This window comes from Erpetoichthys calabaricus, chromosome 14 (assembly GCF_900747795.2).
Source record: "Erpetoichthys calabaricus chromosome 14, fErpCal1.3, whole genome shotgun sequence".
Classification (NCBI taxonomy): Eukaryota; Metazoa; Chordata; class Cladistia; order Polypteriformes; family Polypteridae; genus Erpetoichthys; species Erpetoichthys calabaricus.
The window spans coordinates 93,686,948-93,711,445 of NC_041407.2; the positions used below are offsets into that span (position 1 = coordinate 93,686,948).

Here is a 24,498-nt window from a genome sequence, read left to right on the forward strand (position 1 = left end):
CTGTACTGACCAAACTAACATAACAGGTTTAATATTCAAACATTATAAGACTGCCTGGATAGGGGAAAGGAAAAGAACTTGTGAGTGTAGTGTCGTATCAGTAACATCAGAAATCTAAGGAAATGATTGTTGTTTTTAAAAATGAAAAGGTTAAACTCCCTTTAACATCCTTGGGACTGCTGAAGTGCTGATTAGCTACTTTAGATTTCTAGATATTTTCATCACTTGCTAACCTGGTCTAGCCACACTTATGTGATATTCATTAAAGTACATGAGCTTCTGTATTTTCTTTTAGTAGAAATGAATCTTAGGTACAAATTTCTACATATTATATGTGCAATTTAAAAAACTACTTCTGGTATTATCACAGTTTGGCAGTATTTTAAATTCTGACCATAGGTCATTAAGAAGGGCGGTGAAAACAGCCATTGTAATTACTGTAATATAATGTATACCATTTAAGAATATTTTCATAGTACACTGTTGCAGAAAAGTATTGCCTGCTTTAGACTGTAACGATGAACTACTATTTCTTTTCATTTCTTATTTATGTATGAGGTTGCATGCATAAAGTTGTTTTTATGTACTACAGCACACAGAGTATTACAATAAACAAATTAAAAAATTAACAAAAAAGTGGGCATACTGTGCCATTCTTTGGTAGACAGCCTTAAGGTTCTTTTAGTTTGATATTTTCATGATAAAAGGCATTCAAATCAAGAAGCTCATGGTTGAAATTTTGGAGTCACTGAATAAGTATTTCTGAAAAATGTATCTGTTTACGCTAAGGTCAATCGCTTAGTAGAGTACTCTTTTACTCATCTTCTTCGGTAGAGCACAATGCAATATACAGCACAACACTTGCTTTGGTGTATTTAAGTTAGTTTAAAATCAACTTGGCAAAAATCTGAGCCTTCATGGTACATCATGTTATTGAAACATTACCAAATTTCTTAAAACTGATGATAAAGTTTTACTTAAACATTTTTATTTCATGCTCATGGTATTTTAATAAGAATATCACCAGTGATATCTCCACTGAAAAAGACCTAGACTTAAAATAAAGGGATTATTATGAAAGCATACAGAGTATGTCAACACTCTGAATGAATATTTGCGAATAACTTATTAAAACTGATAAATGCAGAGGTGTGGTGGGCTGGATTACAGCTAATTTCTAGTCAGAAGAAGAGAAAAACCTAATAAGAAAAGAAAACAGGAGTAGTAAGACTGAATTCGGAAATCCCAGGTACTACCTGTCCCACTGAAAGTGTCCCAGGGTATAATCCATGTTGGTGTGTCTTGGGTCATTGAATTTTCATTGTCTGCCCTGACTGGAGCGCTGCTAGGGATCAACAGCCTAGTATTTCACAGCTATGGAGAAACGGGGAGTTTTGAGCAGTATCTGTATCCAGAGGTTTTTCTAAACTTGTAAATCACAGGATCATGTATAAACTGCAGCCTGGCTGACAGGGAGAATGGAGTTGACAAGTAAAAAACAATGCCTCACAGTCTGATAGCAAGGGTGACCAGATAAAAAGAGAAAGAGAGAGAGAGAAAAAGAAAATTGGAAGGTGAGAAAAGTGTGGGAGTTGATGAAGAAAGCATGCAAGCTTCACTTACAGGTAGTAAGAAGTCCCAGAATCAAAGCGAGTCACAGAATCAAAGGCTTATTCTGTTTATCATTTTACTGTGCATGTTCTTGAGTATATATTTTCTCTTCCACTAGTTTAAGTCTCTCTCTTTATTTGACAACAAGTGTATATGACTTTATGTCAGCTTTGTGAAGGTAGTGAGAAGTCACCAATAACATATCAGACTATGGAATACAGGACTGCATTATGTTATATATAATGCTCATATTATGTAATATACAGGTAAAAGGGTAGAATAAATGTTGGAATGGTTTCTTCACAGCTCCGCAATTAGCTCAGTATCCAATCTGGCTGTTCTCTGTGTGGAGTTAGCAAATTCATTTCATGTTCATGCGGGCTTTCTCCAGACAGTCCAGTTGCTATCCATAGCTCAAAACAGTACACGTTACGATTAATTAAAGACTCTAAATTAGAGAACAAGTAAATGGGGTTGTGTGTGAGTTTACTCTGCAATAGACTAGAGTTCTGTCAAGGTTTTGTTTCTCTCTTATTTATGACAATTGTTGCCCCCCGTGATTGCATTTAATGGAAAAAGCAGGTGCAAAAATAAGTGTGAAGCTTGATTTTGAATGTGTGTTTTCAATTAATGCATTTTTAATGCCAAATTTAAAACTGTTTCTATAAAATGCACAAACGGCAAAAGGATAAATCTTTACATTTTAACCCATTCATGTAAATATTTGTGGAATATCTACATTTCTTGGGTACCACTGTGATTAACACCATTGCTTATCATATTTATGAGTGCTCATTCAAATAGAGAAGTATAACAATTGCTGTTATACAGTTGGGAGTAAAACACATGTGAAGTGGGACACCTACAAGTGTAGTTGAGGGAAAAATGAGAAAGAAGCAAGTTTCACCTCAAAATAAATTCACTGGCACAGAGAGAAATAGCTTACTTGAAACTAGAACAACTGTACAAAATATTCAAAAGGGTGAGAAAACATTACATACTCAAGAAACATCTGTCAAAACCAGAAAAATGTTAGTTTGATCCTTAGTAAAAACTAGAACAATTTCAAAATAAACAAATGAAAATTTTTGTTTTCCAGGTTTAGTCAGTTGATCTTCTTCTCCAAAGTGTGTGGTCCTCAGCATTCTTTAGAGCAGGGGTGTCAAACTCCAGGGGCCTCATGTATAACGCCGTGCGTAGAACTCGCACTATAACATGGCATAAGCACAAAAGCGGGAATGTGCGTATGCACAGAAAAATCCAGATGCATAAATCTGTGCGTTCTCCAACTTCCACATTCTTCCGCTACATAAATCCCGATCAGCGTGAAAAGTAACGCACACGCCTGCTTCCCCACCCCAACTCCTCCCAGAATTACGCCTCTTTGAATATGCAAATCAATATAAATACAGTAGCCCTTAAGCTCAGCGTTCTGTGAAAAGACAATGGGAAAAGCACAGGGGAAAACAGAAGAATTTCAGCAAATACCAAGTGGAGGCAAGGAAAAACTTACTATTCGTTTGTTTAAACAGTGATATAATCAACAAAAGGAAGTTGATCGAGTGATATATAGTGTCAGAGAATCTCGAAAGCTCAAGTTCACAAAGTTGCACAGTGCCCGAAATAAAAAAAGAAGTTGTCACATATCAAAATCGCAGTGAAAAAGTGAGTTGTAGCCCACCGTCTGAGTGTCATATGAAAGCTTATTAGGGTACAGAGAAAAAAAAATAGGCACACAGTGGGGGGAAAAAAGCTCGAAATGTCAACTTTAATCTCGGTATTTCCACTTTAATCACGTAGTTTATTTTGTCATTAAAGTAGAACATCATAAACTTCATCTTAAAATCGTTTAATTTAGTAGTTTCTCAAATCCCATCGTAATTAAAGTAGCACGTTAAATGCTTTGTTTGGTATTTGATCTTCTATGTGCTCTGTGTGTGTGAATCACTACGTGCTTCCGTTCTTTCTCTTCCTCTGACAGGACACAGAATCCATTACATTCGTAATATTACAGCTCTCTGAATAATTAAAATACTGAGACTCTTACTAAGATATCTTCATCTTACGAGATATCTTTTTCATGATGATAGGAATGAAAGCATGTTATTAAACATGGGAACACAGTGGCGCAGTGATTGTTCATGTCTCACGCAAGATGCTTGCTGTGCCATGCGCGACCTTCGATGAAATACTTTATTGTAGGAGTACTGTCTCTTTCAAACGTACTAACCTCCAATTCCTGTCCTTACTTTTCTTTCTCCAAATACCCAATCGCCACACAATCAGCTCTGTAACAGACGTTAAGCCATCTGTAAGCTTTGAACGACGATTCTTCAAAACGTTTAAGGAACATTGAAATATCTTCGTAGTACGTGTTTAATTATTCTATCCATCTATCCTTCCAGTGTCGCGCCAGCCCAGCAAGAATACAGCATGAGGTAGGAACAATCCGTGAACTAGCTAGCGCGGCAGCACCGTGTCCTCACATGTTTAATTATTAACAATATAGATTGTTTAAATGAAGTTAAAGTTTTATTTGTATAATATAATCAACATATTTTGCTGCATTTCATCTTTAAAATGATATCGTCACCATATGTAAACACATGCTTTATAAAGTGGCGCAGGTTGTGCAATATTATAACTGTAGTGCATTTACAGTGAGGTAATTGTACTTATAAGTGCAAACAGTTCTACAAGGAGCACTTGATGGACTGATTGAGTGTGTTTAAAGTTCTTGGGATGAAACTGTTTCTGAACCGCGAGGTCCGTACAGGAAAGGCTCCGAACCGTTTTGCCATGGCTGAGGCAGCGTCTGCTTCATGCTGTATACCGATAATTCTCTTTCCGATCAGCTGCTGCTGTGATTCCAAACTCAGATACATTGATATAAATACTCCGAGTGGTGCAGTGAGAGTAATATGGAAAAAGATGATCCGCTGTGGCAACCCTTAATGGGAGCAGCTGAAAGAAAAAGAAGGTGCAGTGAGAGTAACAACGCTAAAGCAGTTATGGCATTTGGAATACCATGTCTATTCCCTGGACCATTGTATTGTTACAGGTTAATTACAATCAGTTGCATTACACTAATAAACAATATGCAGTTAGTTTCAGTGTATTTATAAAGCCGCATCAGGAATGTGGTGGATCGAAGAAAGAAAGGGTAACCACACAGGAACAGTAGCACTGCTTTGACACTGGGTGCCGCCAGTCTGCAAAACCAAGCGGAGAACTTGCGTACACCAGGTTATGAGGTACCGTGGAAATGTGCGTGGCTTTACGCCAAGTTTAGGCTTTATACATCGTGATTTGAGTGTCAAAACGTTCGTACACAACATTTCTGTGCGTACGCACCGTTTATACATGAGCCCCCAGGCCTGGAGGTCCGCAGTGGCTGCAGGTTTTCATTCTGACCCTTTTCTTATTTCAGTGACCAGTTTTCACTGCTAATTAACTCCTTTTCCCTTCATTTTAATAGCCCTGTTTTTAAGGATTCAGTCCTCTGAACTGTGGCCCTCCAGGCCTGGAGTTCGACACCCATGCTTTAGAGCACAGGTGTCGAACTGTAGTCCTCGTGGGCTGCAGTGGCTGCATGTTTTCATTCTATCTTCTTCATTAGTGACCAGTTTTTGCTGCTGATTAAAATCTTTTGCTTTAGTTTTAATTAACTTGACTTGGGCCCCTTAGTTGTCTCTTTTTTAATTAGTAGCTAAACAATAATGAGACAACAAGCCACCATATGACAGAAAAAACAGAAAAAGCAACAGATTTGGAAATGTCTGCTGTGACAGAATGAGAGCAGCAACAAGCCATTGAATTAAACAGGCTTAATTAACAGCAAGAATCAGCTTCTCATTAAGAGACTGGTTGGAGTGAAATTGGTTGGAGTTTGAAATCCTAGTTTAGCTGGTCATCTGTTGGCTCGTTTCATATCTCATTTCTGTTTGGCTGCCATTTAATGAAGAAACAAATTCAGAGGACCGAATCCTTAAAAACAGGGCTATTGAAATGAAGGGAAAATGAGTTAATTAGCAGTGAAAACTATTCACTGATTAGGAAAAGGGTTAGAATGAAAACCTGTAGCCACCGTGGCCCTCAAGGCCCGGAGTTCAACACCCCTGCTTTAGAGTAAGACTCATTCTGTATAATTTTATAATACATTACTTCAACCATGTTTGTTCTCCATTCTGTTCAGTTTTGTGCACATACTCCAACCAAAAATAACACACCAAGTCTTTTTCTTAACTCAGCACTCACCTTCTTTCTCACTCTGTGACATTTCTCACATCCAGCTGATTCTTCATCTCTGTTCTTCCAAACTTAGCTACTTGTTCCACCATAACCAGCCATATATCAGTCCCATAGGGCATATTACTCCTCACACGACTTTCATAAGCATGCCCTTCAATGTCAGAAAACTACTTTAGAAGTCAGAATCAGGACAGCTCCAGGAATTGACTCCTTTAGAAGTCAGAATGGTGACATCTCCTGCAATTTCTTCCCTGCACCTCCAATACTCCCTATCACTTCTGTGCTCAAACCTATTGTACATTTGTACTGAACATGTCACCTAAGTGAACATCCCAACTTTCTTAAAGATGATTCTGATATTTAAATGTGCACTTACTACATCAGCATTCTGCAGTCCGCCTGTACACTTTCTAAGTACAAAGGTTGACTTTTCCACCTGCAGAGTACCTTCCACACCATTACATCTGTTATGCGCCCACTTCTTGAAGGCTGGATTTCGCCAAACAGCTTTACCAAACACACCGCAGGGCAATGCACCCATTTCTTCCATGTCCCCTTCCTCTTCTTCTCATCACCTTGATCTTTTCTGCATTCATATTGAGGACTTTCACTTCCGATCTAGTTTTTCATTTCAGTATCTTCTTCTTCAATTCTATTCACTTTTTCCTCTCAATACAAGATTGTCAGCATACAGGAGCTCCCATGGGAATTTTTCATGCACTTCTCTAATCACCACCTCCATCGCAATCACAAAAATTAACGGATGCAGAACAGGTTCCTGTTATAGTCCCACATTAACTTTCACCATCCCCATCTGCTGTCCTGACCACCATCATGTTTCTTTATACACTGCCATTACTACAGACGCTAACCAAATGTCCACACCTTACTTTGCCAACTTTATCATTTCTTGCAGCACCCTCTTTTACAACATCTCAATATCTACAAATGCATAATGCAGCTCCTCACATTTTGCCTGATGATCACAATGAATGTCATTATATTACGTAGTTTTCTCTGCAGAGGCCTGGCGTCCTGCCCGGGACGTTTGTTCCTGCCTTGCACCCTGTGTTAGCTGGGATTGACTCCAGCAGACCCCCCGTGACCCTGTGTTAGGATATACCGGGTTGGACAATGGATGGATATTTCTCCTGAAATAATTTAACAATTGGATCATTTTTCTTAATTTGATTATTCATCCTCTTTACTCATCAATAATTGCTCATCTTCTTACACATCCCAGTTTAAAGGCCAAAATATTGGACTTTAAAGCTTAAGGCTGCAAGTTTCATCAATTCCAGCTACTAAGTCACTGGGTCCCTGGATAATCCAGTGCCTTAAATATTAAAAAATGTATATATGATTAGAATTGAGCAGAAAGGAACTATATAAAATAACTGTCACTTAACATTTTGCCTTTTTACCTCCTCATTTCTATGAAGTTTAATACTGCTGTTGAATTCTTATACAATGCTGTCTTACAAATAAAGTGTGTAGGAGCTTGGCATTATTTCTGTTCATGAAAGGTGTCAAATTCATTTAAACAAGTCATTGAAAAATATGAAAAAACCTTATCTGAAACAGCCAACCAACGAAGGGTGAGAGGGCAGTCTTCTCTGTATGCTATGTTTAAAATCAAGTTGACAGAGCAACCTATCAAAGGCAATATGTTAACCGGTAGAGACTGCCTTACAAAGAACTCTAGATCTAAGCACACTATTTCTAGCCGGTATCTAGGCCATCTTTATGACAGGAGACAGAAAAATACATGTCCAGTGTAATTTTTACACTGTTTTTCCCCCTTGTTAATTGATATTTCAAAATTAATACACCGAGTGAGGCTACTTTAGCTTTCAGACACAAGTACCATGAATATCCTCATTGCTTCAAGTAAAAGATCATTATATTCATTTGTTTTATATTTGTGATTGCTGGTCACCATCAAAGGTAATGAATTGTTGGGAAAATATTTGCAGCAGTGATTTTCAAATGAGCTTCCAATTTCAAATGAACAAAATTAGACGGCAGAAGATGCCATACAAGACATTGACTGGCAATTTACAAACTGATAAATCTTTGATTACAGTTCAATAAGTTAGCAATTGCCCAGGGGAAATGACAGCTACTGAAATGCAGGAAGAAAGCAAACAGTTTGTAAATTACCAGCTTGCAGCTTCATTTTCATATACTTTGTATTCTTTGGCAATTGAAGACAAAGCTGCAGAAGTAATGAAAGGAATATTTTCTGCAATATACTTTAACAAAAGATACACTCATGATTCTTTATATACCTTTATGGTTTACAATTACCCACACACATTTGAGCCTCAAGCTCTGTAAACAATATGCCCAAAAACCTCTTAAAGAGATGATCTGGAAGAGAATTAAGTTTGAGCAAATTATGCCCCCAAAATTACACATGATGTTAGAAATAAATTAAGAGTTACTGCAAATAGCAAATAAAATTTTATTTGTCACATAACAATTATACATAGTATAATATGTACCTAAATGTTTAAATGCTAAACTCCATGAGTGTGTTTACAATATCAATTTATTTCAGCTTTGACACTTCTAATGATTCCTTCTAAGGTATGCATTTTAGAGACCTTCCCTATCCTGCCTTCTGAGGCTCTCATTCATTGTAGCCACTGTAGACCTGACCACTGCAAAACCTGCTATAAACATGAAGGACAATACCCCATTCACCACAAAAGCAACAATCCATAACTATTAAAATGGTCACTGAAAAGTGCAAGTTACACTGACTCAAAATAAAATCCCTGCGTATAAAATACCTTGATTGCAAGGCTTGCCAAGTTTTCCCTTCACAGTATGTTCTATTGTATTGCCAGTGCTTCTGGTGATTTTATGAAGGAAAGGGCAGCAAAAAAATAAAAACGTGGTGTTGTGATGTGAAATTTTGCATACAAGTTGATAAATATTTTGTATGTTTTTATTTGTAACTTAGATAAAGCAATGTAATATTTGTGTTACATTATTGATAACAACAGCAATTAGGAATTTTAGGAATGAGTCTCTTTGTAATTTTACGACAGGGTTGGGGGAAGTGCCTCAAACAAGTTTGGTAAATGTTTCTCTGTCAACCCACACAGGAAAGCCAGGCTGCCTAACTGCCATGCTTTACCTTAACACATGGTTTGGAGGGCAGGTGTGAAGGTGTTCTATCCCCACATTGGTCTGAAGTATGGCTGTTTGGAACTGTCTTGTATAAAAAGCCTTTAAGTACCACAACGCCCTATTGGCTCTAGGGGTTGGACAGAAAACCTATAAATTTGCTTGCTTTACCTCACTCTCTCTCTCTTACCAACTGATGAAAGACCATCTCACACCATGAACTGAAAAGGACAACACAATGAAGAGCACAGCTCGGCAGCCATATTGAGACGGGCATGCGGCCTGTTCTGTAGAAAGCTGACCACAAAAGATGCCTTAACTAGAGACATTTTAAGTAACTAACAAGTCTATTAGTATCAGGTTGTATGGTTGCCAATTGTAACTTAACTCCTGCTTGTCTTTAAATACATCTAATTGCATGAGGTTATAGATGTAGAAGGGAAGGTAGGGAGAAGTTATATGGTATAATACCTTAGAAACAGTGGCAAGTCTGTGGGATTTGAGGCATTCTGACAAAGGCTACATATTAATAATACAAAAGAGGAAAGTAGAGTAAAATATCACTCTACCAAGACAAAACACGTGGCTTTCAGGTATGGCACCAATCAACCAAGCATTACTTCCCTGCACCTGATGAGTGATGGTTAACCTTTCTAATCATGGTTTATGAATGAGTTTAGGCTGGGTAATGTTAGCTAAAATGTTACACTGGCAAACCAGGTAGGAAACTTATGTCAGTGATTCTCAAAGCATGGCTCGCTGACCACCTATGGTCCAAAAATGTTAGCCAAGTGGATTGCAAGAGAACAGTCATCATAGTAGAATTGTGAATTTGAAATCTCTTAGCTATGTCAGTTTATTATATACATAATTAGATATTTATTTATAACAGCCAGGCTGCTGTCCAACATTTACAGTACTAAAAGATCATAGCGAAGCATCTAACACTACCATCATGAAGTACATCATCCATCATTCTAGTGGACAGTAACTGTTAACTTTGTAATGTGCCAACAGAGTCAATGTACAAGAACAAGAGAGAACTTTATTAATGAACAACAGTACAACAGCTTTCATGCCTCTTTCACTGCTTTTTTGCACAAGCACCTGGGTTCACTCCTTACTATGATCCTACTTTACCACAGTTGATTTAGTAAGATGCACAGTACTGTGTTCACTTGTAGAACAATATATGCACGTGCTGCATCATAGACTACAATAAGAGTGTCAAACCAAGAGACTGGAGGGCCACAGTAGCTGCACATTTTCATTCCAGTCACTTTCTTAATTCACAACCAATTTCTGTTCTAAAATTGTTGATTGCTTTTTCCTGATAGCACAATAACAATATTTTGTGGACCAGACCAAATCAATATGTCTCAGACTTTCAATTTGTTCTTTTCAAATATTCTGTTGAAACATCTATGGTTTGATGGCCACATAGGTACAAACAGGACAAACTGATAGTCATAAAGACTAGTAATTGAAGGGCTCTGAATCTTAAGCAAGTCAAATGAAATAAGGAAAAAGAAGTGTGTTCGATTTGTAACAATGCCAAGTGTAAAGTAAAGTAAGGTACAGTGCTGGTTACTACTTACAGAGGCGGTTATAACAAAACCCTGCAACCACTGTGTCCCTCCAGAATCTGAAGTGGACATGCCCATGCCACAGTAACAAATTCTACTTCAACGCTGTTCCTTCCTGCTCTGCTCCTGTTCTCTTGTTGTGATCACCCCCCAACTTGTTCCTCTCCAGTAAAACCTTTATTGCTCAATATGCATGTCCCTCTCTTACATTTGCCTTAATATCAGCTTTGAGAGACTGCCTCTGGCAATTAGAATCCTCATGCAGTTGGTAACATGCACCACTTTAGCTGCATTAGTGCTGTTTGTTTGTCTGCTTTCATGCTATCTTCATGGCTGAGGAACTGTTATTGATGATTGGCTGATATCCTGAGCTTATAAATGTAAAGCAGACAATACTGGATTAGAAATTTTAGTATTTTTCAAATGTACCACATTTATTTTACTAGAGGTGTTCTTGTAACACAGAATTACACTAACAAATGACTTTTGGCTGTATGTCATCTTCATGTATCTATCACTTTGACAAACTCAACACTTTAGGTACCACTGTCTTACATGAAACTTATTCTCTTTTGACAATTTTTATGTAAAAACTGAACTAAACTGAATCTATTCACCGTTTATTTCTAATTTTATTACTCATGTGATGACATTTTTTTAAATAAAAATAAAGGAAAACTGAATCTACACACTGTTCAGTTTTTACATTTTTCTGCTATTTTTGAGTCTATATAAGTCACTTTCACTATTCTGATGTTATTTTCTATATTTTGCAAAATGCCTTTATTTCTTTGTCAAATTCCCCTGGATTTTAGTCAGGGAGGCAAAAATTACCTCTTAAAAATCGTTTTCCTACATACCTACTGTTCTGAAGTGAATTATCAACTTAACTACTTTTTGGCACCAGCAACCAACACAATTGTGTATAAATTCAAGGCTGAGATTCCTACATGAGCACAACATATAATAATGACAGCATTATTAAATATAAGATATCATTCTCAGTCTCACTTATGGGTAGTTTAACTCAAGATTGTGGGGGGACAGAGCCTATCTGTACAGCATCACTCACACAGCAATCAATAGAGCTCCAGGTAATCGCAAGGTTCTTTCACACATAGGGCTAATTTGGACTCACCAGTTAACCTACCACATATGAGGAAGGGAAACTGGAGAACACTGAAACAAAAGCACGAAGGCAGAAATGCGCAGACTCCACATGGACAGGCAACTGATTTGGGGAACTGAATGTTTGTATTACCTTCTAACATAAAAACTGTGCTCAAGTTCAAAAGCAAGAACACTAAAATTGTCTTATTATTAAGGAAAAGAAAGAGTGGCGATACAGTATCAAAGTGTTATAGGAAAGGTATCTAAATAAAAACACCACCAATATAGAATGTTAAATAATTGATTAGGGCAGTATGGGAGTACAGTAGTTAGTGATACCACCTCACGTATTTCAAGTTTTAGGTTTGAATCCCAGGGCCAGTCATTATCCATGTAGAGTTGCACATTCTCTCTAAGTCTGTATTATTTGCCACCAGGACTCCAGTTTTCCTTTGTCATTCCTAAACCCGTAAAATTTAGGGTTAACTGATAATTCCCAGTTTTAAGTCCTCTTTTTTCTCAGTCTCCAGCACTAACAATATCATCACTGCATTCCAGAATACAGCAATATCTAACCCTTATCACTCTGCCAATCCTGGTCACGCTGAATCCAAATCTACAATACTAGGTACAATCCCCCTGCCTGTAAGTCGCCTCTTTTAGTTCAAATCACACTGCCTTCTAGCTCTAATATCACTATATCTCATTTCTAATCCTAACTATTGGTTCACAGTATTAACCACAATCTGTCTGTTTTCCAATTACCATCACTAACCTCAGTCTCATTGCCTCCAGTTATCAGTGCTAATCATAATGACATTTCATTCCAGTCTTAAGCATTAACTCCAGACAGTCTTCTTTCTTTTAACCATTTGTATCCCAAGTAACAAACTCTAACAATAATCATTCCTAGTTTCCCTCACCAGTCAAATCCTAATCACACCACTGCACAGTTTTTAATCATGCAAACCACCTCCTACAAGGCTGGTTCTTATCTTCTGTCCAATGTTATTAATGTAGAGCAGGCACTGCTCCTTTGAGTATTGGATTTAAATAAAAAAGATCGATATGTTTTGCCTAAATTTAAGTATCATCTACAAACAAAAGTTATGTTATGGATTGTGCCAGAAACTACTATTAAACAGTCTTGATTTCATATACTATAAGGTGCTTCATAACAATCATCATAAGGTACTTAAAAACCACGCAAAGTTATATGTACTGTAACACTCAGAAACCATGTGTAAAATAGGAATAAAGAAATAAATCTGAAAGCATTGAAGTGTGAATGGATCCCAGTGTAAGAAAAACATCCTCTTGTGTACACTTAATATAATATGAGAAAACAGCTGAAGCAGAAAGATAAAGAATATTCTCAAAACTAAAATGGGAAAGAATATGCTTCTTAAGGATGGAGATGTATTCATTTGGTATATGACAAAGTATGGCATTTTATAAAGTAACTGAACTGTTTTATAGTAAATGTTGGACAGAAATGATGCTGCAGACCTCCAGAAGTGTAATTCCAGCCTAGAACTGTTATTTCTATTGCAAAAAATCCACATTTGCCTTAGTGGAAGTGTAAGATTGCAGAAATGTGATTCAAAGGCCACACTTCCCAGATTACCCACTGTGCCTCTTTCATATTGTGCCAATACTACACAAATCTATTATAATCACAGATCTAGTTTTCATTATGATACATTCATTAGATGTGTAACATATTTGCATCTGCATTTTCTGGACGTGTGTTATTAACTGTAAGTTTGTGGGGAGCTGGAGACAATCCGGGCAGGATCAGACACTGCTTCATCACAGCACACACACATGTATACTTCCATAGCAATTCATACCACGTTGACTTAGTTTTGCCAGTCTACACAAAAGAATGTCTTTGAACTATTGGAATAAACAAACAAAACCCTAATGAAAACTTGTTTACTGAATACAGAAGACTAAGCAATGTCGAAGTGCTGTGAACCAGTAGTGCTGCCTACTGTGTTTCTATGATGCGTACTTTTTCAGTTATCTGTCCTTAGTTTATTTTACGTGAATATCTCCCCACATCTACAACCCCAAGTCAGAAAAAGTTGGGACAGTATGGAAAATGCAAATAAAAAAACAGTGATTCTTTCAACTCAAAATTATATATCGAGCACATCTGTCTCGCTTAAAATTGTCCAAATTGTTTCCAGGGCAAAATCCAACCTGCGAACGTTGCGATTGAGCTTCACCCTCACTGGGCCAGATGTTCTGGACCAAAATTTTTAAATGCCTTATCAGACAGCCTTGGTGTCATAATCCCTCCTAATCCATTAACAGCTGTGTTTGGTGTTTTCCAGATGGGCTTAAAGTGGAGAAGGACAAACAAACTGTGATTGCCTTTACTACACTATTAGCTCGTAGACTCATCTTGCTCAACTGGAAGAATCCTAACTTTCCTATTCTATGCCAGTGGGTAACTGATGTTATATACTATTTGAAACTGGAAAAAATCTAATTCTTACTTAAAGGATCTATGCAGAACTTTTTCAAAACCTGGCAGGATCTGATCAGTAACATTTTAGAATAAGCTTTTAAAGCACTGAGGATTTTTCTTCTCCATTTATCTTTATTCACTTATTAATTCATCTACTTACTTATTTTTTCTAGCTTTAAGTTTTACTCTGCTGGCTTAGCTCTCTTTCTGAGAGGTGGGGGTTGATTTGTTTTCGATCTTATATTTGTAAAAATTGATTTATTTGTATGGAATGTTGTGTGATTTTAATAAAATCAATAAAATAAAAAAAAGTCATTCTTAAATTTATTTGGACTTTAATGTTACTGCAGACAGTACGAACCCAAGGTATTTCCTGTTTTGTCTGGTCAGCGTCATTTCATTTGTTAATATACATCCATTCCTGCATTTCAGGTACACAACACATTTCAAAAATTAGGACCATTAATGAGGTAAAATAATTATATAATGATGTAATTTCAAACAGGTGATGTCAACAGGTGACTGTAATCACGATTTGTTACAAAACTATAATACAGAGTTTCATTCACAAATGCCACTTAAAACTTTACTGTGCAAAAAACAAGACTTATGTTAATTATGTCCAGGAGTGGCGTTTACCTCTCTTGGCATGGAGGCATCTGAGATGGACCGTCACACAGTGGAACTGTTTATTGTGGTCAGGCAATTCAGCATTCCATATCTTTTTTGGAAGAAATGGACATGTGCTCTGGACCAAAGATAGAAAGGACCATCCAGATTGTTATCAGCAACAAGTCCAAAAGCCAGGGTCTGTTCTGGTATGGGGTTGTGTCAGTGCCTAGCAGCATTAATGCAGAAAAGTACATTGAGATTTTAGAGCAACATATGCTGCCTTCAAGACTATGTCTTTTCCAGGGATGTCCATATATGTTTCAACAACACAATGCAAAACCACATTCTGCACACATTACAAAGGCATTGGTGCAGAAGTAGAGGATATGGATACTGTACTGAGCTACCTGCAGTCCTGACCTGTCAATTAATAATAATAATAATTCATTACATTTATATAGCGCTTTTCTCAGTACTCAAAGCGCTATCCACACAGGGAGGAACCGGGAAGCGAACCCACAATCTTCCACAGTCTCCTTACTGCAAAGCAGCAGCACTACCACTGTGCTACCTGTGAGGACAATTACAGAAAATGTATAAAAAATTTTGAAACAAAATATGTGACAACGATGACCCCATACTGTTGCGGGAAGAATAGGGCAAAATGACACCTAAAACACTTCATCGCTTGGCATCCTCAGTGCCAAAATGTCTTTCAAGTGTTGTGAGAAGGAATGTCAACATTACAAAGTGAAGAATGTTTTACTGTCCCAACTTTTCTTGGAATGTGTTGCAGGCCTGAAATGCAGAAATGGATGTACACTAACAAATGAGGTGAAGCTGACCACACAAAGAATGGAATATTTTGGGTTCACACTGTCTGAAATGAAGTAAAAGTCAAAGTAAATTTAAGAATCACTGTGTTTTTTCAATTTGCATTTTCCATACTGTTCCAATGTTTTCTGATTTAGGGTTCTAAATAATTTCAATAATAAATTTCTGCAGTATTCTAGAATTTCCTACAAAATCATTAGAATATCACTGCTTTTCTTCTAACATTTTATAATGGTGGCTGTATTTCAGAAACCTGAAAGACAAGGCTGACTGCAGAGCTTTGCAATCAATATTTTTCATTCTGGTAATTAGTAAAAGGGGGAAACAGACTAAACAATAAAAGAATTCATGATTACAAGAAAATTATTATTCCTAAACAAAAGAACCAATATTATATCAATTATAATTCTAGTCACTATTCACTTAGCATGATGCAGGAATAACACATGTACTCGAGTGTAGTAAATTGTTCTTGTCCATTTATTTTCTCTCATGGATTTGTCCCACACATCAACTGCAGTAGAACCCAGAGAAATTTCTCTGAAAATCTTTCAAATCATATATTCACTCATGAATAATATTTTTATTCGGATTTTTTTAAATATCAAAAAGCCCATATGGGCCATTAACATTATGTGCACTGAGTAGAGTGAAATTCTCATTTGCATGTTCATCTGCCACTTTCCAAAGTCACAGTTAGGGAGCATAGCAACCTTACCTTAAAGCTTCTGTCTTCCTTACCTGAAAAATATCTTTACATAATTTTGTTTCCTCAGAATGAAGTATTTCCCCTATCAATCCCCACCCAAAAAATACATTAACAGTAGCTATACAATACCCTGTCAATCAGCATAGGCTTAAGATTTGCAGAAAAGACAGGAATGATTTTAAGAAAAGTGATGATGCAGAGGCTGCCTGTAATACTACTTAAATAATGTGTGCATATTGTTACATTTGAATAAGGAGATTGACATCTAGATTTTTAAGGAATACACGGTTGGACCTTTTGTCTCAACTTTACTTATATTGTGATGCAAAAAAGCTGCTATTCCTACCAAAGGGAAGTAACAAAGATCATGGGAATCTTTGGATTCGAGTATTAAAGGATTTAATTTTCATATTTAATGCTTACATTAGAGAATGCCCAAGAGAAGGTGATGAACCAGTTGCCTAGGTCAACAGAACTGTTAATCTGTCTGTTAAAACTGACCATGGACCATCCCAGAGGCTTATTTTCTCCAGAAATGCTACTGACTTAGAGTTTTTGCTTTCCTTTCCTCTACTGTAAGTTTAATATTAAGAATGAGATATTACATTTGTCATGATAATTATGTTTATCAGTTTGAATTTGGTCTGCTAATTATGTGTTGAAGATAATGTGCATTAGTTTGTGTAAATGATATATATAATATTATAGCTGGCAACGTGTGAGAGCACTATGAGCCCAACCTCAATGAAAAATGCTTTACCAAAAAAATTGGAATTAAATGGGTACTCCTTAGAAGCTAATAGACAATCAGCATGAGCCCATGATATAGTAAAACTTTCAGGCTAATTTCAGATTCCAAACCTTTTATTACAAAAATATCACAAGCAAACTTATTAGATGAAGAAAATCAATGAGTGTGTGTAATTTTTAATGAATCTTCATATGACTATCAGATTGCATAATCAATATGCAGTAACGCATTCCTATTTATCAGCATACAGCTCTCTGAAAATTTCAGCTGTAAATGGAATGTTATTTAGGCATTTCATATTCCCAACAGTAGCAGACAATGTAGACAACCACACATAGCATGTTACCGGTTTACAGTGAGTCATAATTAATGTAAGTAAATAAACAAACAAAAATAATACTGTACTAAGATCTTTATATATTAATAGGAAAATGTTGACTTGGAAAGGAAAACATTTATAAATAGTCCCAGAACAAAATATGCACACTACATGATTTTTGTAGCATCCACATTACTAACCGAGAATGCTAAACCGGATGGACGCAGGGACATCCGGCCATGGGCCGTAGCCGCAAAAAGATGTAGTGCGCAGGCGCCCCAAGAAATGAGGCGCCGCGAGAGGCGGCCGCGACCACAGAAAAGCCGCGACCACAGAAAAAAGGAGTGAGCACAGAAAAAAGGGGTCAAAGAAATGAGGCGCCGCGACCACAGAAAAAAGGAGTCAGCACAGAAAAAAGGAGTCAAATGCAGGCGACGCACACAGCGCTGCACGAAAGCCATTGCACACGAAACTAGCACACAAAAAAAAAGAACCCGCAACCAACCCCCCCCCCCACAAGCAACGGACGGGACACACACAAAGAGGAGGATTCAACAAGCCCCTGGCACACAAAAAGAAAGAAGATGCTCGCGCCCCACCAATCCCACCACCCCCTCCAAGCAACACCCCCCCACACACACGCCGGCAAAGCACACAGCGCCGCACGAATCCCATTGCACACGAAACGGGACGCACACAAAGAGGAGGATTCAACAAGCTCCTACCACACCAAAAAAAAGAAGCCGTGACCGCCACACCAAGCCCATTAGAGACGAAACGGGACAGACTACGGACATGGCACACGAAACGTTCACAACAACGACGATTCAGACCCACAAACACACTAACATCAATAAGAAGTGACACCCAAAGCCCCATTTCTAAAGGAACCGTCCGCAGACACCTGCTAAACGATTTCGCCACTTAGCTGACAACGCGTTCGATAATGAGTCCACTATTGAGGAAAATTCATTGGGATTAATGAATGTCATTTGCAATCATTGTCATTCACTTACCTTCCCTGAAGAAACAACTGGCAGTACAAGCAATGAATTTACACGTTGTTGTCAAAAGGGTCAAACTAGACTGCCTCCTTTACATTCATATCCTGAATATCTACAGAAGCTTCTAACTAACGATGTACCTGAAAGTAAAAACTTTATGAACTGCATTAGATCCTACAATAGTTCATTTGCTTTTGCATCTACCGGAGTAAATATCAGGCCACCAAAAGGCAATGGCCCACACTGCTTTTGCATATGTGGACAAATATTGCATCGCATTGGAACAGTGTACCCTGAAACAAATCAACAACGCAAATATGCACAAATCTACACACAAAGTCCCATTTCTAAATGAACCGTCTGTATTAAACATACGCCATCTCAACACGTTCACACTATGCAGCATAGGTGGATCTCATTACAATAAGGCACTATTAACCATTCAACCACAGAAAAGGCTCCATATTAACAGTGACTGCGATCCTCCTTATTACTTATCCATATTTATCACGCTCAAGAACAAACAAGTCATAAATTCACGATCACGGGTACAAAACGATACGGCTCGGATAACGGGACCAAACACAATTCACACTATGCAGCATAGGTGGATCTCATTACAATGAGGCACTATTAACCGTTCAACCGCAGAAAAGGCTCCATATTAACAGTGAGTGCGATCCTTCTTATTACTTATCCATATTTCTAACGCTGAAGAACAAACAATTCATGAATTCACGATCACGGGTACAAACCGATACGGCTCGAGTAATGGGACCAAACACACGAACCCGCATGAAAAAAAACAATACACGTCGGCTCCAACGCGCTTCTGAAACTCTGGAAGAAAAAATGTCTCGGCTCCAAAAACACAAAGCTCAACTAACACAGTTACAGAAACGAACCCAAATGGACAGACACACTGAACGTGGACGCATGCAGCGTGCATCTCACAGTACTGCATCGAAACAGGAACGGCTTCAAAACGAAACACCTCCCGTCTCAGACATACAGAAACGGCAGCGAGGGGACAAAATAAATAAACGCAGACGTCTACACCGCGCATCTCAAATGACGGAAAACAAGCAGGCAAGGCTCCAAAAAGAGAAAGCTCAACTGACCGACATACAAAAACGGGCAAGGCTCAATACAAACAATGCACGCTGTAAACTACAACGGGCTTCTCACACCTCACAGGCAAATCGATTACAGCTCCAAAACAACACATCCCAAATACTGGACATACAATGACGCGCCTCTCAAACGGCACAAGCAAAACATACACGTCACGGACATCAACGACAGACACCTGCTAAACGATTGCGCCAGTTAGCTGACAACGCGTTCAATAATGAGTCCACTATTCAGGAAAATTCATTGGGATTAATGAATGTCATTTGCAATCATTGTCATTCACTTAACTTCCCTGAAGAAACAACTGGCAATACAAGTAATGAATTTACACGTTGTTATCAAAACGGTCAAATTAGACTGCCTCCTTTACATTCATATCCTGAATATCTACAGAAGCTTCTAACTAACGATGTACCTGAAAGTGAAATCTTTATCAACTGCATTAGATCCTACAAATCGATATCCACTATGAACATTAACAGTGGCACTGCACATGACATCTGTCTTGCAAAACTGTTAATTATTGATGAATGTACAATGGCATCCACTCACTTACTCAACACCATTCATAAACTTCTACAAACGTTTATGAATAATAATCTTCCCTTTGGAGGAAAGGTACTTTTATTATGAGGAGATTTTAGACAGTGCTTAGCTATTGTTCCACATTCCATGCGCTCAGCTATTGTTCAGTGCACCTTAAAATACGCAGACAATTGGCATTGCTTTCAAAAGATACAGTTAGTACAAAACATGCGATGTCCACATCCAGATCATAACAATTGGTTATTACAACTGGAAGATGGTACACTCACCAATACAGATAGACTTCACCCAGATATTATTACAATTCCTCAAGCCTTTATCTGCGCCGACTTAGTTACAGACAGATTTGGAACAGCAATCTCATTAGACCAAATGCCCCTTTTAACACAACGCACTATATTATGTCCAAAAAATATTACTGTGGAAAACATAAATACCCAAGTCATTGCATTACTTCCTGGAGAGACACAACTCTTTCTAAGCTCTGACAAACTTGACTATGATCACGACAATAACCATCTTCATTGACCTTACAAGTTCTGACCTGGAATTACCTTTTACACTTAAACGGCGTGTACAAAGAAATTTTCCAATAAACCTTTACACTGTGCCACACACTTTATTCTTTGCTTTCTATTTGCATCATCTACACCTTCACACTATTCTATATCTCATTCATACATCACGCTCTTTCTCATTCCCAACACCAGGGGTTGGCGAGCGAAGCGAGCAGGGGGCGGAGCCCCCTAGTTGAAACATATACTCAAATGATTTGTGAGTGCATTTTAAGTGTGACCACCTATTTTCTTTAATTTTTCTTCCCAGTTAAGGAAACTAAGGCCATCCCCAAAGTATCAGTATACAAAGCAAAATATCAAATTGAAGTGCACACACTCAAAACCACTTCACTTTACCAGTTCAGAGCTCCCAATCTCCCTGCTAGGAACTAGATAATCAGCAACCTTAGAGGAACCTTAAGTAATATGTATTAAACCTATAAAACACACAGAGAAACCAGCTTAGCCAAATATTATATCCAGTGTTGTAAAGCTTTTGTAAGTGGGATTTCTTTCCACATCCCAAAAACGTGAGAGCGATAGGTTAACTGCCAATTCGAAACTAGCCAAGTGTAAGTGGGTACAAACATACTGTATGTGCTATAATAGATTGGCACCTCATTCAGGCTAGGAGCCCATCTTTCACCCCGTGCTGCCAGTATAGGTACCGTCTGCCCAAAGCACTGAACTAGATAAGCAGATGGAGCAAAAGGAAGTACATGAATCTATTTATTTTCTGAATTGCTGCTTCTAATATAGGATCATATGGAATCACACCCTGATGGCATCCTCCTCACTTAATGCAAGGCAAGAAATAACTGTACAGGAGTCCGTTATTTCACAGGATACATTTACACCTTTACTAGGCCAATATTCAATCATCAGTTAATCTAACATTCACAAGTTTGGAATGTAGAAGGAAGGAAGCTAAAGTACACAGAAAACCTATGTTAAGACAATTAGAACATGTAAACATCAAAAAGTAACTGAGCCAGGTACTGATCTTGGAATTGTGCCCAATTGCCTTTCCATTACAAGAATGCAGCCTTTTTATAGGTTACCTCGACATCAGTGCAAGAAAAATTGACAAAAGATAGGATGTCAGGTTTTCACTGTACACATGAATCCTCATAGTTGGCTAATGAGCCTAGCATGAACATCTTTGGGATGTAGTAGGAGGCCTGAACATCCAGAGAAAATCTATACGTACACAGGAAAAATGTGCACATTCCACACAGCTGGAAAGAGATGGTAACTGAACTGAGTGTCTTCATTCTCGTTCAGTTCAATTTTTAAATCTAATCAGTTTATCAAAAATATTGCACACAATTAAGGAACAAAATATGCAGAAGAAAACACACATTGACAAATTTCCAGTGAGTAAGTGTGGTAAAGGTCAGATTGCATCAGAATAAACCTGTGGAGTTGGAAAACAGCTAGCAGCCCAGCCTCTGCACATACACTATTATAAGAACACATGTAGTACAGACAATAGAGATTAAATATTTATGCAATAAAGTAGTCACAATTCTATTATGAATGCGATTGTACACATTTACAATGCACCATGAACTTAGCAAATACCTTTACCCACATAAGCAGCACACTGCCTAAATGTTCTATCAGAATGGGCTTTGGCTCATGATGACTTGGACCAATATACAGCTACAACAGCATAAGGCATGTCCTTGCTCTGAATGGGAAGTCAGGTCATTGGACACTCACATGATACCAATTTATCAACCTAAGAGAATGTATGGACTTTGGAGAGAAAACTCACATAAATACGGAAATAACATATAAACCTACAGAGAGCACACCAGCTGGGTATCAACCCAGAGTCCAAATGTTCAGACTGATTTGTTTAGTCCAATAAATATATATTTATATGTATTCACAAAATTAATATATATATGTATAATGTACTGCTAAAGTAAAAAAAAAGTCTATATTTAAGAATGTCACTCTTGATCAAAGCACAATGTTATTTGTAATTACCTCTCAAGTGCTACAGTATAAGCCCAACATAAATATCCAAAAAGCATGCAGAAACTACCACGGGTAACGTCACAAACATTATCCTCTCAAACCTAAACTTATGTACAGTGCTTGTAACAAATATTGAAATAAACTATCCAACAAAAAACAATTGTTTGCAAATTACTTCAACAGATTAAAAAGCTGATTGTTTAATGCCGTTCTCAAATGAAACAATTCATAAAATTCTTAATGACGAAACAGTAATAATTTACAGTAAACATACAAATATGAACTCAAAAACAGAAAACAACTAAAATTCCTTCATTAGTCCACATGCCCAATTTATCAATTCACTCATTTTTAAATTTGCCTATATGGCCATTTATCTTTCATTTTAATAGCCTGTTGTGCTTTTTTTAAGGTTTCTCTTCATTACCCATTTTTCATTAACATTTTATCCATTTCCTAGCTTCCACACTAAAAGGTTTCCTGTTTTCTTTTGATGTTCATTTGTCCGGCCCCTTTACAATATAGTCCCACTGCAAATTTGATTACGTTGCCTAGTCAGCTGTCTCCTCCTCTGTCCCTTCTTGCCTCTCACCTCTTATCAGCTACCTTCAGACAGTCCCTTCCTCTCTCTCTCCTCCCTGGTCCCTCTCCAACAAATATTTCTCCGTGGCAACCAGGGAAGTCCTCCGAGACTGCAAAGCAAACACTGCACACAAAAATACCGTGTTCAGAAGATGAAATTACAAAAACTATATCTGCAAGCCAGAAGAATAACTGCCTTTCGGACTGTTTCACATCTCTTTGTCACTGTGCCAGTGCTGTACCTAGTTGGTCTTATGTCAGTATTTCATGATCAGCATGACAGATTTCATCCCCCATTCTGATTTGCTGTGATTATTAGCCAGTTTTGATGAGCAAATGCTTGCTCATCTGAAAGCTAAAACACTGTCATTTCCATGTTTCTTCAATAGGTTTCTTTCATGGTTAAAGTGAAATATCCCTGCAACAGCTATTCATTTCTGCTTTCTTCTCAATTGTACCACACCTCTGCCTTTCATTCACCATGATATCCACATTTGTAATACCTGTATCTTCTTAGTTTTCTTCTATTTAGTCAGATGTTTCATCTTTAAGCATAGCTCTCTCCAAGATTATACTCCTTGTATTGTCCACAAATCCACACATCTATCATCATAGCCTTCCCTGTTTTTCACATTCTCAAAGTCAAACCAACCTATTCACAAAAATGCAATAACATATGCACCTGTCCATACATCATTTAATTTAATATGTCCATCTGTATGCCTGCCTCTGTATGCATACAAACTATTATTTTGCTAAAAAATCTCTTAAGGAAACAAGCCTTCAAAAAATCCCCCTGATATCTTATAGCCAGCAGTTGGAAAACACACAAATAAAAATACCTGCTACTTAAGTATGCATGGAGATAGGGTTGACATGCCTTGAGAAGGTGCATTTCCCATTCTGCAACACGACCCACTTGTCTTGGGCAATACTGTTGCCTGCCCTCTTTTCTATTCGCTCTTTCCTTCCTCCTTTTCTTTCTCTCTTTCTTCCGAGATGGCTCAGGTCCAATCGTGCACTGATAGCCGAGACGGTTATGTGTGTGTGTGTGTGTGTGTGTGTGTGCTTGCGTGCGTGAGTGAGAGAGAGAGAGCAAGAGAGCGAGAGAGAGAGAAAGATGCTCAGCACCCAAAGAATGAACAAAAAATTAGCTCATGATAGATTAATGTTCTCTCTCTCTCTCTCTCTTGCTTTCTCTCTCCCTCTTAAAGATACAGTACCCTTTTGCATTGCTATAGGCAACACATGCTTTCACGCTGGGAGCTATTATGGTAATCAAGGAA

At 37.8% G+C, this 24,498-nt stretch overlaps 1 protein-coding gene across 2 annotated transcripts in view; it reads right to left on the reverse strand.

Moving 5' to 3' along the window:
- Nucleotides 1-24,282, reverse strand: part of srcin1a (SRC kinase signaling inhibitor 1a) — a 195,856-nt gene extending 171,574 nt beyond the window's left edge. For both annotated transcript variants that reach the window (XM_051936423.1, XM_028819382.2), the window contains exon 1: nt 24,055-24,282. The gene's annotated coding sequence lies outside the window, so the exon portion shown is untranslated. The remainder of the gene's footprint in view (nt 1-24,054) is intronic.
- Between the last annotated feature and the right edge of the window lie 216 nt (nt 24,283-24,498).